Raw genomic sequence first — 16,754 nt, forward strand, 5'->3', positions numbered from 1 at the left:
AGCTTTGAAACCACATGTGGACTGAAAAACAGTAACAGGAGGTAGTAACCCAAGGGGACATTTGTGAATCTGAAAGTAAAATGGGATGCATTAAAAATGGCTTTATTTAAAAGCTATCACAGACAAAGTAGTGTGCTGACGCTACAAGCAACCACTTTTTACCAAATGGATTATTAGTACATGAACCTCAGTATTTCCGATATTGCTGAAATTTTGTCTCTAATATTTTTGTAATGTCGTGTAAATATTTGTTACTGTTAGTTCAGAATTTCAATATTGTCAATGAATGTCCCTATTCTTTTTGTCAAACATATTGAAATATCTTCATTCCAATTTTTGGGGCATTCTAAAAAGTGTTTTCACTCTCTAACTTGAATCTTCCTAAGAAAAATACTGACGCCAGTCCCTGGTTTCTCCTAGATCATTTAGCTTTCTCACTAAAACAAGCACAATATTGATTTGAGAGAGGTGATTATTGTAGTCATACGCACTGGGGTTAGTTTAGAAAAGACCAATTCCTTAATCTTTCGAAATAATACTTGGAAAAGTTTATGTTCAATAATTTCAGATAACTTACTGATAAAGATATCAGATAAAGATCCACAAATTTTGTATACCTTGTGGTAACAAAAATATGCTAGAATTAACATACTAGTTATATTTGCGATGATCAACTTTCTGTTATTTTAACACAGTTTGTCAGTGCACAGAGTATTTTCCCTACATAGATCACATTTCATGCAATGGTCTGTGCTTCAACGTACAATGAAGGGGTAAAAATGCATTCCTACCACAATCAAGAAACCCTTGGGTCTCTGAGGATTACTGTTGCAAATGAAGACCTAGCTAAGATGAAATATCCCTTTAATAGGACGATTTCCCTCACCTACCATAGTTGGCATGCTTCCTTATTGGGAATCTCCTTGCACCATGAAACAACCCCCTCACTGAGAGGGAGGAGTTCAGGCATATTATGTTATAGAGAAAGGTATACTAAATACCACAATAATGAGCTCAGGGTAGTGGGGGCAGCAGAGTGAAAGTTAAAACTTGTTAAAGGGTATGTGGTTTCCATTATTTGTACACCCCTGGGCCAGGATTAAAAATAGGACACTGTGGGAGAAATATATATACACTGTTAGAGTCAATAAGAGGTCAACATGTTTCAGCATATTAACCCTCCAAATAGGTGTTTGCGGCATTCTTCAGGACTTAATCAAAAGTTCTGCCGCTCAATGTACTCAATCAATAACAAGCATTGTCATAGCCAATAGGTCGCGCCTTTGGGACCTTATAAGTGTTTAGCCATGCATATTCAGTAACAATGTGAAATAATTGCTATTAAAAAAAAGAAGACTATAAACTAACTAAGCTAGACGTGACTTTATAACTGGTTAATCAAACATTTCTGGAGGTTTAGTATATATAAACAACTCCTTTTTTCTATGGTGTGTCATATAAAGTTGATGCTTTAAATTTTGGTAAGAGTACACAACGTCAAAAAATTCAATACTGCTTTTATATTAATATACCTTTGAAAGCTTGAAGTGAAAGACAATTCTAAGTGGCATTTGGTTATGAGTAGGCGCTAATGACTATTTCCGGATGACAATGTAATTAGCATTTTTTGTATAAGATGTGTTAAAAGTATGGGTAGGGAAAATGGCTATTTTGGCCAAAGGCTGCCCTTTATATATGCATGCTAGTTTTATTTGTAAACAGAATCACAATTTGTTATGTGGTACACTGTAATGTTAGATGAATCTGTTTTACCCTTCTGATAAGCAAGGGATGACGATGAACCGTTTTTTCATCCCTGGTTTTAAATGGATTCAGGTTGGAACAGAAGAGGTGTTGGTTGACTTTACCTCAGAAAATGGTTGTTTCCTGCATGCTGCTTTCAAGCGACTTAAATCCCTTCAGAGGAAGAGGCGGCTGCATGCCTGCATATATGACCAGATCAGTACTTGGCTGTTTCGGTTCTCCAGTGGGGCTAGAATAGAAGCTGTTAAGGGCAGGGGCTTAGCTTACCATTGGTGCAGCAGGTGCAGTGGCACCAGGTCCCAGATGCCTTAAAGGCCCACTGAACCCTGATAATTGCTGTTTGTCACAGTTCAAACAGAGGCCTGAGGGGCCCACAGAACAATGATTATTGCTGTTTTCCACAGTCCAAATAAACGGCAGAGGTCACATTTCCTTTCTTGCCTTGGGGCCCAAGGCACACTGGCTAGGCCACTGGTTAAGGATGCAGTGGGGAAGAAGTGGCGAGACAGGTGGATTATCTAAACAGCTCGACGATGACTTCATGCCTGGGTATTAAAGTATTCATTACAATTAAAGACTTAAGCAGGAATAGATATCACAATATAGGAAGGCCTATGTACAAATGCAGCTCGATTAGCGGCTGCCTTTAACTTCTCACTTATCACCTCTCCTAATTTACAGTTTTATATTAGATGCAGACATAAATCGTGACCTATGAATATGTTTATCTATCTTTAGGTTCAAATGACCCATCTTTTCCATATGCAAGTATCAGACAGGTCGGAAACGCCTAATGGCTTTAAACTTGATAAAGCCACATTAATCACTGGTCTTGAAATACAAATGGCAGCATTAGGCACGCAGAGGTGTATTCTACGTAATCTCATTATGTTCAGGGTACGGGAGGGTGTTTACGGCATAAAGCACTTTGACAAAAACATTTCTGCCACCATAGAAATTCAATCTTCCTTGTCCTACCCTAGTATACAAGTAGTACCACATTCTTTGTATACCTGAATTAAATAGGCACACAAACTAGTACCGTATTTAAAGGCCCAGTTCAGAATTACATGGAAGGTGCACTGTCCCAGACTACACAACGGTGCAGTTTTCAGTGGGTGCTATCATCCCACACAGGGGGAGCACACCAGATTATGCTGGAAAAAACACGTGGTGCCCTAACGTAGGCGCAGTTGTAAACCACCAGTCTGCTTACATAGTAAAGCGTCTGGCAGCTATTAAGTGAGGTGGCAAGTTTCCCCTGCAGGTGGTTGGGGTCTGTCACTATCCTGTCAGGTAGGGGTATACAATCAGTGCGCCTCCTGACTGCTTGTTTGCCTTTTTGCCTGTGTCAATAATACAGTGGAGTCCTTGGAGGAGTAGTCAATTTGTATTCATGAAAGACACTTGTGTTTCTCGGATGTGTAATCCCCAGATGATGCCTGAACTGTTCCCCAATGGGCTATTTGTATATCGTATTGAATTGTATGTTCTTATGAGGACTGTTAATAATAATAAAAAAGATTTAGTGAGTGTTAATTGCCCTCTATGTCACTCTACTTCTAAGAACCTAATACAGCTTGTACAGTGCTTACTGTCATCTGCTCACTTACATTATGCTTATTATGCTTAATATAAATAGTGCACAATTTAGGCGTTTGTGCCTGCCTACAACGTGGACATGATACAAATAGCAGTACCTACAAGGTGGATGGTACAATGCAAAAAGAGTCTAAGATACTCCAGCACATATGACTTTGCATCAACATTACGGGGCATCAGTCTTGATGGCAAGCCAACTTAAAACTTATCAGTATTGTATACATTATTATCAGAGACTATACTTGCCTCTTGGATACAACTTTACAACGGAATTGTATTAATTTGTGTACAGTTTTGTGTATACAATAAAACAACCTCCCCACCATAATTGATCTGTCTATTCATCTTGTTGGGATCTGGAGTAGCATGCTACTCGCCGAAAAGCACTTCAACACTTCATCAGGGGTAGCAAGCGCTATATAAATGCAAAACCTTCCCTCTTCTATCCCCCCACAATCTTTTTTAACCCAACTAACAAACCAACATGTCCAGCTCTCATATACATTTTATATTTCCCTATACTAATTCACCACTAATCATTTTTGGGTCCTAGAGTAGTGTACTACTCGTCAAAAAAGCGCTTCAAAGTTTGTATGGGGTAGTAAGTGTTATGTAAATCTAAATACATTACAATTACTGTTTACATCATGCTGCACTAACACGAGGATAGAAGTAGAGTGGGGATTAGAGTTTATCTGCCCAGAACAAAGCATACTATAGAAAGTGTGTGAACAGTCTATATGTTGTGCACCTGGCAGAGAAAAACACAGCAGAGGTGGGAAGAAGGTAGGTAATCTGATGGTCAGACCTATGTGGAAAGAGGCAAACACTTTGGGCAGAAAAGAGGACTTACACGGAGGACTACTTTGTTTGGATGGACAGCAAGAAAGGGAGGTCTGGAGGATAAGCCTGAAGCTCACTCATCCTGCAAGCAGAGGTGATGGCAAGCAAAAAACTAGTCTTCTAAGGAGGCGAAGAGGACAATTATGTAGGCGCTCAAAGGGAGCACACATAAGATAAGTGAGGTCAACTCCCACTAGGGTATTACGAAAGGAGAAGGCGGAAAGAGATGAGTAATGCACTTCAGAAATCTGTTAACAATAGGATCGAAGGCCATGCTCAAGAGCTCGGGGTACCAGACTTGGGACTGATCGCGTTTGATCTCCTTCAGCAATCTTGGCAGAAGTGGTACAGGAGGCCGCAACTCCACTCGCAACGAAAAGGGTCACCGAGCGAGAGCCGCTTTGGAAACTCTAACATGCAGAACTGCTGACATTGAGCGTTCTCTTCGGTGGCGAATAGATCTAACCAAGGCTCTCCCCACTACTGAAAGAGACCTAGCACGACCTTCGAGTGAAGATGCCATTTGTGATCCATCATGCACTGGCGGCTGAGTTTGTCCGTCCTTGCGTTCAGTGAACCTGTTAAGTGTTGAACTACCAGAGATATGCCCTGATGTTCCAGCCATGTCCAAAGGCGAAGAGCCTCTTGACATACGGTCCATGACCCCACCCTGCCCTGTTTGTTGCAGTACCATATGGCGGTGGTGTTGTCCGTGAACACCTGCACCACTCTTCTTTTGACAGAAAGAAGGGATGCCTTCAGTGCAAGATGAATCGCCCGGAGCTCCAGAGGGTTGATGTGGTGCCTGGACTCCGTCAGAGACCAGAGGTTTGATCTCCACCATTCCCATATGGCTGCCCCAACCCAGGAGTGACGCATCAGTCACTACTGTGAACTCAGGTTGGAGAAGGTAGAGGGATCTTCTGTTGACCCAATCCTGGTTCGTGAACCACCACTGCAACTGACTTGCAGTCCCCTCCGAAATCTGAATGTCATTTGAAAGATTCCCCTGGTGCTGCGCCCACTGAAACTTCAGTTCCCACTGCAGAGCACGTATATGCCATCTGGCATGATGCACCAGCAGGATGCAGGAGGCCATGAGGCCCAGCAGCCTCAGGGTCATTCTCACCGAACACCGGGATGGAGGCTGAAACATCGGTATCATAGCCCCAATATACTGGACTTGCTGCTCGGGAGGATAGACCCAAAACTGTGTTGTGTCCAGAACCGCTCCGATGAAAAGGAGCTTATCGGATGGAATCAGGTGCGACTTCAGCACGTTAACTGAGAACCCCAGCAAATGCAGGAAGTCCGTCGTAGTCTAGAGGTGGGAGCCTTCAACAGCCAGTCGCCGAGATAGGGGAAGACTGGAACCCCTGATCTGCGCAGATGAGCTGCGCCCACCGCCATAACTTTCGTGAACACCCGGGGGAGGGGGTGGCTGGTAAGGTCAAAGGGAAGCGTGGTAAACTGAAAATGCGGGTGGCCTACCGTGAACCATAGGTAATGCCGGTGGGCAGGCAAGACGGGGATGTGAAAGTAAGTGTCCTGCAAGTCCAACGCTACCATCAAATCTCCAGGGTCGAAGGCAGATAAGACCTGAGCCAAGATTAACAACTTGAACTTCTCCTTTCGGAGAAAGCGGTTGATGTCCCTGAGAACTAAGCTAGGATGCAGGCCTTTGTCCTTCTTGGGTACCAAGAAGTAGTGGGAGTAGCAACCCCGACCTACTTCTGGCACAGGGACGCGTTTGACAAAGACATCCATAACTTCCTGGAAGAGAAGGGCCAAATGATCCTCCGACATGGGATGAAATCACCACAAACTGCATGACCCTTACGTACTCCGCTGCCTGCGGAACTCCGCGTAGACCGCCTGAGTTTTTTTGTCACTTTGCGGAGTTCCTCACTGAGGAACTCCGCATAGGCTTAATCTTATCATAAACAATAGATATCAGTCATATGTTAAGAAACAAGGGTGAGTAGAAACCTTTTGGGTGGAGTAAAATGTAAGACATTATTATTGTGATTTTTTGGGCAATTAGTTGATTTTTGAAAGCACTAACACTTCTCTGTGTAAAGTAAAGACCTTGAGAGTTTTGTAACTTTCAGATACTCAAATTGTGGATTCTGTTGCAATGAAAAATATTTCCAGGCCTGAAATTTCTTTGGAGGTTGCAGGCGCGCAGCCTAAGTTATCCTGCAAGAGTTTCTTGATGAATTCTATTGCAACTACAATATGTGCTCTCTCATGTAAAGTCAGGTTGTTAGAAGCTTTTCTGCAACTCAAGATACGCCTTACTTTTCACCTGGTGTGGATGCATTTCTCATGTTTAGTGATATCTCCTTTCTGAGTATAACGTTTCTGGCTTTCCCCTCCTGTATATGGCTTTAATCCAGTGTGAATTCTCTAATGTGAAATGACATTGTATTCAAGACTAAACCTTATCTGACATTCAGAATACACATAAGGCTTTTTTCCCCCTTGTGAGTTCGCTCATGTCAAGTGAGAAGCAATTTGTACCCAAAACATTGCTTGCATTTCAAGCACTCATAAGGTTTTTCCCCAGAGTGAGATCGCTCATAAAGCATAACACTGTCTTTCAGATTCAACCTTTTATGGCATAAGGATTTTCTCTAGTGTGGAGTTTCTCATGGTGAAATAGCGTTTTTCTCTGCAGCTTTTCTGGCATTCAGAGCACTCATGAGGTTTTTCATCAGTATGGAGTCGCTTATGGTTAGTGAGGCTGTGCCTATCAAATAGGAATTTCTGGTATTCACAGAAATTGGTAATGTTTTTCCCCTGTGGGCGTCTGCTCATGTAGGGTGAGATTGAGTTTAAAATGTATACTTTTCTGGCATTCGGAGAACTGTTTTGATGGTGCGTTTTCTTATGGCGCTTGTAACCATCTCTACCTCTGAATCTTTTCTGACATTTAGAGCACTGATAATTTTTTTTCTCGAGTGTGGATTTTCACATGATCAGTGAGATTATATTTTTGTATGAAACATTTTTGGCATTCGGAGCACTGATAAGGTTTTTCCCCAGTGTGGATTCTTATATGCTTAGTGAGACTGCTTTTTTGACTGAAACATATCTGGCATTCGGAGCACTGATAAGGTTTTTCCCCAGTGTGGACTTTTATATGCATAGTGAGATTGCTTTTTTGACTGAAACATTTGTGGCATTCAGAGCACTGATAAGGCTTTTCCCCAGTGTGGATTCTAATATGCTGAGTGAGATCCCTTTTTTGCCTGACACATATCTGGCATTCAGAGCACTGATAAGGTTTTTCCCCAGTGTGGATTTTTATATGCTCAGTGAGATTGCTTTTTTGACGGAAACATTTGTGGCATTCAGAGCACTGATAAGGTTTTTCCCCAGTGTGGGTTCTTATATGCTGAGTGAGACTGCTTTTTTCACTGAAACATTTGTCGCATTCAGTGCACTGATAACGTTTTACCCAAGCGTGGGTCCTTGAATGTTTAGTGAGTCTTTTTTTGTCACTGAAACATTTCTGGCATTCAGAGCACTGATAAGGTTTTTCCCCAGTGTGGAATCTCACATGTGCAGTTAGAAGTGATTTAAGTTTGAAATGTTTTGGGCATTCAGAGCACTGATAATGTTTTTCCACAGAGTGGGTTAATGCATGTTGATATAGACTCGCTTTGACTCTAAAGCTTTTCTGGCATTCAGAGCACTGAAAAGGTTTTTCCCCAGTGTGGATTCTCATATGCTCAGTGAGATAAGATTTATGCCTGAAACTTTTTTGGCATACTTTGCACGTAGAGTGTTTTCCCCCAGTGTGGATTCTCATATGTTCAGTGAGATAAGATTTACGCCTGAAACTTTTTTGGCATACTTTGCACTGAGAGTGGTTTTCCCCTGTGTGCATTCTGTCAAATTCTGTGAGATAAGATTGATGGCTGTATCTTTTTGGGCACAGGTAACTTTTTTCCCTAACTTCGGTTATTTTGCCTCGATTTTAGAGTCGGGGTTGTTTAGATAGTGTGTAATCTTCTCAACACTTGAATTGAGCAAAAAACGCCGGGAAGCAGTCCTGTAACACCTGTTGAAATCTTTCTAACAGATAATAGTCTTTAGGTAATAGCCTCTCCGGCAGCAACTTAATTTGTGACTGAAGTTTTTCTCAAATCTATTTCTATAGGTTCTTAGCAATGCAGTAATAAGGTGTTAGTCTGATATTTAATGATTAAACTGATAAGTACCTTTTTTCACTGGTGTAATGGCAGTAACTGAGGGCGTTAGAACGTGCAGAGTACTATTGTGGATCATTAGTCGGAGTTCCTTCTACCCTTTCTATGTTTGGGGTAAGTTTAAGATTTGTAGTTCTGAGGATGATGATTTATTTACATTAGATATAGCGCAACAGTGCTCCTTTAATCCATTTTTATATTTAACAGTTTTACATATCACTCCTGCACAACAGATAATGTTAAGTGATTTACATAGAATTACAGAACAGTACACAATAAAAAGGAAACAATCTGAGATGGTTATTAACACAATAAGTGGTGAATTTTTAAGGTTTTTCGCAAGAAAGAGCAGAGTGGGTGAAGGTGTTTTATATCCCGAGGCAGATAGTCTCAGACTTGCGTAATTGGTTAAAAACGGTTGTTGAACAAAGGTGATTTTCCAATCTTTTGGTTGTTAACGTGTCAGCTTTGGAGTCTTCTTTCAGCGTCTTTTCTTTGATGGTATCCAGAAGAAACCTTTAGTTGTAACTTTCTTTTATGTAGTGTGTGCTTCCTCTCTAGAATTACATGATGCTTTAGATGAACGTTATTCTGTCATGCTGAGGCAATTTGTCTTTCTGATAATATTTCAGATGAGGATGCTGAAGCGGTCTTTCTACATTATTTCTGATGCTGTTTGCACAGATATGGCTTTGCTCTGGGTTAATGAAATGCAAAATTAAAGACTTCACTTACAGGTATAGTACTTTCCTCGCCACACTTAGATTTTTGGAAATTGTTTAAACGTAGAATGCTGGATGTCCTTCAGTTTTTCAAAATAATCCTTCTTATGGCACTGACATTCAGTTGCTTAGTGCTAAATCTTGCTTTCTTCGTCCGTAATTTCAATCACCTATAGTATTAAAATTAAATAGTTAATACATGTACATTTCCAAAAATATAATTTACAAGCCAAATCAATGCAGAATTTTGAATATGCTGAGCTGTTTTTCAGACAGAGCAGAGTGCAGAATGGTAGCATGAGAGTACTTGGATGTAGGAGTGAGGTTTTGTAGAATTTTCAACATTTTATTAAGCTCACAAAGGATACATGTACCCTATGGAGTTGCAACATCGAATCCCAAAGGCAGATTTAAAAGTCATATGGACTGGCACCAAACAGATATTAAAAAACTATATACTATTAATTAATTTGTAATGCAGATTTCTGGGAAGGGAATGACTCCTCCACGGACAACAGGCGTTTTCCCCTGCCCTGAGTTACCACCTACTTGTATCTGGTTTCCTGACTTTTGAGTTTTGGCCTCTGCCTCAAGCAAATCTATTGTGTGCTGCGAGGACTATGCCTAGACCAGGGGTCTCCAACCTTTTGTGTAGTCAGAGCTACTTCTGGCCAGTGAAAATCGTCGTGAGCTACTGAACCCAAAGCAACTCGCGCATTTTTCCGAGAGACCCCCGCACGCCCAGTTTCATTGACTTTAAGCCTAATTTCATCAGAGCCCATACTGTGCATTTCTGCCCTCCGTTTCACTCGTTTTTTGTGCCTTTCTGCCCTCTGTTTCACTCGTTTTCCCCTTGTTTTTTGTGGTTTCTGCTCTCTGTTTCACTCGTTTTCCCCTTGTTTTTTGTGCCCTTCTGCCCTCTGTTTCACTCGTTTTTGTGCCCTTCTGCCCTGTTTCACTCGTTTTTTGTACCCTTCTGCCCTCTGTTCCCTCGTTTTTTGTGGCTTTCTGCTCTCTGTTTCACTTGTTTTGTTTGGCCTTCTGCTCTCTGTTTCACTTGTTTTCCCCTTGTTTTTTGTGCCCTTCTGCCCTCTGTTTCACTCGTTTTCCCCTTGTTTTTGTGCCCTGCCCTCTGTTTCCCTCGTTTTTTGTGCCTTTCTGCCCTATGTTCCACCCATTTTCCCCTTGTTTTTGTGGCCTTCTGCCCTCTGTTTCACTCGTTTTCCCCTTGTTTTTTGTGCCCTTCTGCCCCGTTTCCCTTGTTTTCTGTGGCCTTCTGCTCTCTGTTTCACTCGTTTTCCCCTTGTTTTGTGCCCTTCTGCCCTTTGTTTCCCTCGTTTTTCATGCCCTTCTACCCTCTGTTTCCCTCGTTTTTTGTGGCCTTCTGCCCTCTGTTTCCCTCGTTTTTTGTGGCCTTCTGCTCGCTGTTTCACTTGTTTTTTTTGGCCTTCTGCTCTCTGTTTCACTCGTTTTCCCCTTGTTTTTTGTGCCCTTCTGCCCTCTGTTTCACTCGTTTTCCCCTTGTTTTATGTGCCCTTCTGCCCTGTTTCCCTCGTTTTTTGTGCCTTTCTGCTACACCCATTTTCCCCTTGTTTTTGTGCCCTTCTGCCCTCTGTTTCACTTGTTTTCCCCTTGTTTTTTTTGCCCTTCTGCCCTGTTTCCCTCGTTTTTTGTGCCTTTCTGCCCTCTCTTCCACCCGTTTTCCCCTTGTTTTTGTGCCCTTCTGCCCTCTGTTTCACTTGTTTTCCCCTTGTTTTTTATGCCCTTCTGCCCTCTGTTCCACCTGTTTTCCCTTGTTTTTGTGCCCTCCTGCCCTCTGTTTCACTCGTTTGCCCCTTGTTTTTGTGCCCTGCCCTCTGTTTCCCTCGTTTTTTGTGCCTTTCTGCCCTATGTTCCACCCATTTTCCCCTTGTTTTTGTGGCCTTCTGCCCTCTGTTTCACTCGTTTTCCCCTTGTTTTTTGTGCCCTTCTGCCCCGTTTCCCTTGTTTTCTGTGGCCTTCTGCTCTCTGTTTCACTCGTTTTCCCCTTGTTTTGTGCCCTTCTGCCCTTTGTTTCCCTCGTTTTTCATGCCCTTCTACCCTCTGTTTCCCTCGTTTTTTGTGGCCTTCTGCCCTCTGTTTCCCTCGTTTTTTGTGGCCTTCTGCTCGCTGTTTCACTTGTTTTTTTTGGCCTTCTGCTCTCTGTTTCACTCGTTTTCCCCTTGTTTTTTGTGCCCTTCTGCCCTCTGTTTCACTCGTTTTCCCCTTGTTTTATGTGCCCTTCTGCCCTGTTTCCCTCGTTTTTTGTGCCTTTCTGCTACACCCATTTTCCCCTTGTTTTTGTGCCCTTCTGCCCTCTGTTTCACTTGTTTTCCCCTTGTTTTTTTTGCCCTTCTGCCCTGTTTCCCTCGTTTTTTGTGCCTTTCTGCCCTCTCTTCCACCCGTTTTCCCCTTGTTTTTGTGCCCTTCTGCCCTCTGTTTCACTTGTTTTCCCCTTGTTTTTTATGCCCTTCTGCCCTCTGTTCCACCTGTTTTCCCTTGTTTTTGTGCCCTCCTGCCCTCTGTTTCACTCGTTTGCCCCTTGTTTTTCGTGCCCTTCTGCCCTGTTTCCCTTGTTTTCTGTGGCCTTCTGTTCTCTGTTTCACTCTTTTCTCCCTTGTTTTGTGCCCTTCTGCCCTGTTTCCCTAGTTTTTCTTGCCCTTCTGCCTCTGTTTCCCTCATTTTTTGTGGCCTTCTGCCCTCTGTTTCACTCGTTTTCCCCTTGTTTTTTGTGCCCTTCTGCCCTCTGTTTCCCTCGTTTTTTGTGGCCTTCTGTCTTCTGTTGCACACGTTTTCCCCTTGTTTTCTGTGCCCTTCTGCCTTCTGTTTCCCTCTTTTTATGTGACTTTCTGCCCTGTTTCACTCGTTTTCCACTTGTTTTTCGTGCCCTTCTGCCCTAGGTTTCCCTCGTTTTTCGTGCCCTTCTGCCCTGTTTTCCTTGTTTTTGTGGCCTTCTGCTCTCTGTTTCACTCGTTTTCCCCTTGTTTTTTGAGCCCTTCTGCCCTCTGTTTCCCTCGTTTTTTGTGGCCATCAGCACTGTTTCACTCGTTTTCCCCTTGTTTTTCGTGCCTTTCTGCCCTCTGTTTCCCTTGTATTTTGTGGCCTTCTGCTCTCTGTTCACTCGTTTTCCCCTTGTTTTGTGCCCTTCTGCCCTCTGTTTCCCTCGTTTTTTGTTTGTGCCCTTCTGCACTCTGTTTCCATCGTTTTTCGTGCCCTTCTGCCCTCTGTTTCCCTCGTGTTTCGTGCCCTTCTGCCCTGTTTCCCTTGTTTTTTGTGCCTTTCTGCCCTCTGTTCCACTCATTTTCCCCTTGTTTTTTGTGCCCTTCTGCCCTGTTTCCCTAGTTTTTTGTGGCCTTCTGCTCTCTGTTTCACTTGTTTTTTTTGGCCTTCTGCTCTCTGTTTCACTCGTTTTCCCCTTGTTTTTGTGCCCTTCTGCCCTCTGTTTCACTCGTTTTCCCCTTGTTTTTTGTGCCCTTCTGCCCTCTGTTTCCCTAGTTTTTTGTGCCTTTCTGCCCTCTGTTCCACCCATTTTCCCCTTGTTTTTGTGCCCTTCTGCCCTCTGTTTCACTCGTTTTCCCCTTGTTTTTCGTGCCCTTCTGCCCTGTTTCTCTTGTTTTCTGTGGCCCTCTGCTCTCTGTTTCACTCGTTTTCCCCTTGTTTTGTGACCTTCTGCCCTCTGTTTCCCTCGTTTTTTGTGCCCTTCTGCCTCTGTTTCCCTCGTTTTTTGTGGCCTTCTGCCCTCTGTTTCACTCGTTTTCCCCTTGTTTTTGTGCCCTTCTGCCCTGTTTCCCTCGTTTTTTGTGCCCTTCTGCCCCGTTTCCCCCGTTTTTTGTGCCCTTCTGCCCTCTTGTTTCCCTCATTTTTTGTGGCCTTCTGTTCTCTGTTGCACTCGTTTTCCCCTTGTTTTCCGTGCCCTTCTGCCTTCTGTTTCCCTCTTTTTATGTGGCCTTCTGCCCTGTTTCACTCGTTTTCCACTTGTTTTTCGTGCCCTTCTGCCCACTGTTTCCCTCGTTTTTCGTGTCCTTCTGCCCTCTGTTTTCCTTGTTTTTTGTGGCCTTCTGCTCTCTGTTTCACTCCTTTTCCCCTTGTTTTTCGTGCCTTTCTGCCCTGTTTCCCTTGCTTTTTGTGACCTTCTGCCATCTGTTTCCCTCGTTTTTTGTTTGTGCCCTTCTGCACTCTGTTTCCCTCGTTTTTCGTGCCCTTCTGCCCTCTGTTTCCCTCGTGTTTCATGTCCTTCTGCCCTCTGTTTCCCTCGTTTTTTGTGCCTTTCTGCCCTCTGTTCCATTTGTTTTCCCCTTGTTTTTGTGGCCTTCTGCCCTCTGTTTCACTCGTTTCCCCTTGTTTTTTGTGCCCTTCTGTCCTGTTTCCCTTGTTTTCGGTGGCCTTCTGCTCTCTGTTTCACTCGTTTTCCCCTTGTTTTGTGCCCTTCTGACCTCTGTTTCCCTCATTTTTCGTGTCCTTCTGCCGTCTGTTTCCCTCGTTTTTTGTGGCCTTCTGCCCTCTGTTTCACTTGTTTTCCCCTTGTTTTTGGTGCCCTTCTGCCCTCTGTTTCCCTTGTTTTTTGTGGCCTTCTGCTCTCTGTTTCACTTGTTTTTTTTGGCCTTCTGCTCTCTGTTTCACTCGTTTTCCCCTGGTTTTTTGTGCCCTTCTGCCCTCTGTTTCACTCGTTTTCCCATTGTTTTTTGTGCCCTTCTGCCCTGTTTCCCTCGTTTTTTTGGGCCTTTCTGCCCTCTGTTCCACCCGTTTTTCCCTTTTTTTTGTGCCCTTCTGCCCTGTTTCACTTGTTTTCCCCTTGTTTTTTGTGCCCTTCTGCCCTGTTTCCCTCGTTTTTTGTGCCTTTCTGCCCTCTGTTCCACCCGTTTTCCCCTTGTTTTGTGCACTTCTGCCCTCTGTTTCACTCGTTTTCCCCTTGTTTTTTGTGCCCTTCTGCCCTGTTTCCCTTGTTTTCTGTGGCCTTCTGCTCTCTGTTTCACTTGTTTTCCCCTTGTTTTGTGCTCTTCTGCCCTCTGTTTCCCTCGTTTTTCGTGCCCTTCTGCCTCTGTTTCCCTCGTTTTTTGTAGCCTTCTGCCCTCTGTTTCACTCGTTTTCCCCTTGTTTTTTGTGCCCTTCTGCCCGAGGTTTCCCTCGCTTTTTGTGCCCTTCTGCCCTGTTTCCCTTGTTTTTTGTGCCCTTCTGCCCTCTGTTTCACTCGTTTTTTGTGGCCTTCTGTCCTCTGTTGCACTCGTTTTCCCCTTGTTTTCCGTGCCCTTCTGCCTTCTGTTTCCCTCTTTTTATGTGTCCTTCTGCCCTGTTTCACTCGTTTTCCACTTGTTTTTTGTGCGCTTCTGCCCTCTGTTTCCCTCGTTTTTTGTGGCCTTCTGCCCTCTGTTTCACCCGCTTTCCCCTTGTTTTTTGTGCCCTTCTGCCCTCTGTTTCCCTCATTTGTCGTGCCCTTCTGCCCTAGTTTTCCACTTGTTTTTCGTGCCCTTCTGCCCTCTGTTTCCCTTGTTTTTTGTGCCCTTTTGCCCTCGGTTTCATTTGTTTTCCACTTGTTTTTCGAGCCCTTCTACCCTCTGCTTCGGTCGTTTTTCGTGCCCTTCTGCCCTCTGTTTCCCTCGTTTTTCGTGCCCTTCTGCCCTCTGTTTCACTTGTTTTCCACTTGTTTTTTGTGCCCTTCTGCCCTCTGTTTCCCTCGTTTTCGTGCCCTTCTGCCCTCTGTTTCATTTGTTTTCCACTTGTTTTTCGTGCCCTTCTGCCCTGTTTCCCTTGTTTTTCGTGCCCTTCTGCCCTCTGTTTCCCCTCGTTTTTCGTTCCCTTCTGCCCTCTGTTTCCCTTGTTTTTCGTGCCCTTCTGCCCTCTGTTTCACTCGTTTTCCCCTTGTTTTTCGTGCCCTTCTGCCCTTTGTTTCCCTCATTTTTCGTGCCCTTCTGCCCTGTTTCCCCTCATTTTTCGTTCCCTTCTGCCCTCTGTTTCCCTCGTTTTTCGTGCCCTTTTCACTAACTAGGGGGAAACACACGATTCTTCTCTCTGTTGGTGTTCACAGTTGTTGTCGGCCTGTGATTCGGTGTTGAGTGCAGAGCGTATCGATTAGAGCCGAGGGGCCGAGCCGAGGAGGAGTTGATGAGCAAGCGGAGCGGAGCCTGGCACGACTGCCAGGGTTTGTTTTGTGACCGGTTCCCGCTTCACCCGCGTCCTGTTATACGGGCGCTTTAAGTTCTACGGATCTGCGATGGAGGCAGGAACGGCCGCTGCCAGCACCGCTGTGCTAAAGCGCTGCTGGTGCTGCTCGTGCGACGGCTGCTGCAGAGCACAGAGGAGCCTTGGCCTGCCACCTGATTTATGTCAAAAATGTGTTTATGAAATTTTTTTTTCCACAAGCAAAAATTACATCATCACTTGGTCCCACGCAGGGGATCAGAAAGCCTCAACAGAATTATAACAGGTGGACAAAGTGCATTGATCAATATAAATCAGCTCCTCCTCTTATTAGATAAGCCAAATGAAAGATACAGCTTCTAAGTGCCCCGGAGAGAGATAAAAAAGAAAAAAAAGAAGATCATGCAACTTTGCTAAGCCAGCAGATAGGTCTAAAGAAAACTCAACGACCTTCTGTAACGGTAATTTCTCCAGGTTGCTCCACCGAGGTGTTGTATGCGGAATAGCCAAAAAGCGTGGACAAACTCATCCTAACATGGGATAAGTAATTATGAATCTAACAAGGAACAAAGAAAAAAAACTAATAAAAAAACACTTCCCGGCGTGGCTACCGTTCTAGCAGAGCGCCGTGACTGCAGGGCACCTTCCCCGACAATCCGCACAATAATCCTGACTTCAGCAGGCGCTGCTACGGCTGTATAAAAACGGGAGATCTTCCAGTTGCCGGTGAAGCAATCGGCTACTCCAGACTCCTAAAACTCAAGCGGCTACGAGACAGTGCAACCGGGGCCTAACAGCACTACGGAAGCCGGGGACTAAAGTTTCACGGCGGCCCGGCATACAGATGACCCGACAAGAACTGATCCTGGACACAGAATAAAGGCGGCAAAAACCAAAACGGACGCGGCTGCGCGCACAGGACATCCTTGGACTACAAGGTACTGGCGACTGCTGGAGGAGGCAGCGAGGGGGCTCTGAGTGACAACCTGACGTTACCGGGCAGGGACGGCTTAATCCTGGAACCACCGGCCTCTCTGTTACCGCCGCTGAGCACACCAGCCCGCTCACCTGCCCCACACGCAGCACTAGCTGCAAATCAGTGACACCAGCAGGCATTTTAAGGGGCATACCCTAGATAGCACTGTGCGAAGACACCCGGCGCTGTCTCACGAGCTTAGCGGGGGCTATAGGGAGCAGTTCCACGGCTGAAAGACAGGAGCTGGAGGTACCACAGGCCGCTGGTGCTACACAGCGGACCAGCCCAGCACAACGCAGGCCCACACGCGTTCCCAGAGTCACCAAGGAACACACTGTACAACACATCGAGGAACAGTTGGCAAACGGGGCTCTTTTTCTGTCCTCACGAATTTTTGGGTGCGTGTCCACTGCGATCAAGTACCATGACGAGCAGGGGGCCCAAGGTGCAACAGCCTCCGCGCTTGGAAAAATATGC

The 16,754-nt window shown here is 44.6% G+C and overlaps 1 long non-coding RNA gene across 1 annotated transcript in view; it reads right to left on the minus strand.

Annotated features, from left to right (window-relative positions):
• Positions 1 to 9,068: 9,068 nt before the first annotated feature.
• Positions 9,069 to 16,754, minus strand: part of LOC144805565 (uncharacterized) — a 906,387-nt gene continuing 898,701 nt past the window's right edge. Inside the window, exon 4 of the long non-coding RNA XR_013605545.1 lies at positions 9,069 to 9,318. This is a non-coding gene — a long non-coding RNA (uncharacterized LOC144805565). The remainder of the gene's footprint in view (positions 9,319 to 16,754) is intronic.

The sequence above is a fragment of the Lissotriton helveticus genome (genome assembly GCF_964261635.1).
Source record: "Lissotriton helveticus chromosome 1_1 unlocalized genomic scaffold, aLisHel1.1 SUPER_1_unloc_15, whole genome shotgun sequence".
Taxonomy (NCBI): Eukaryota; Metazoa; Chordata; class Amphibia; order Caudata; family Salamandridae; genus Lissotriton; species Lissotriton helveticus.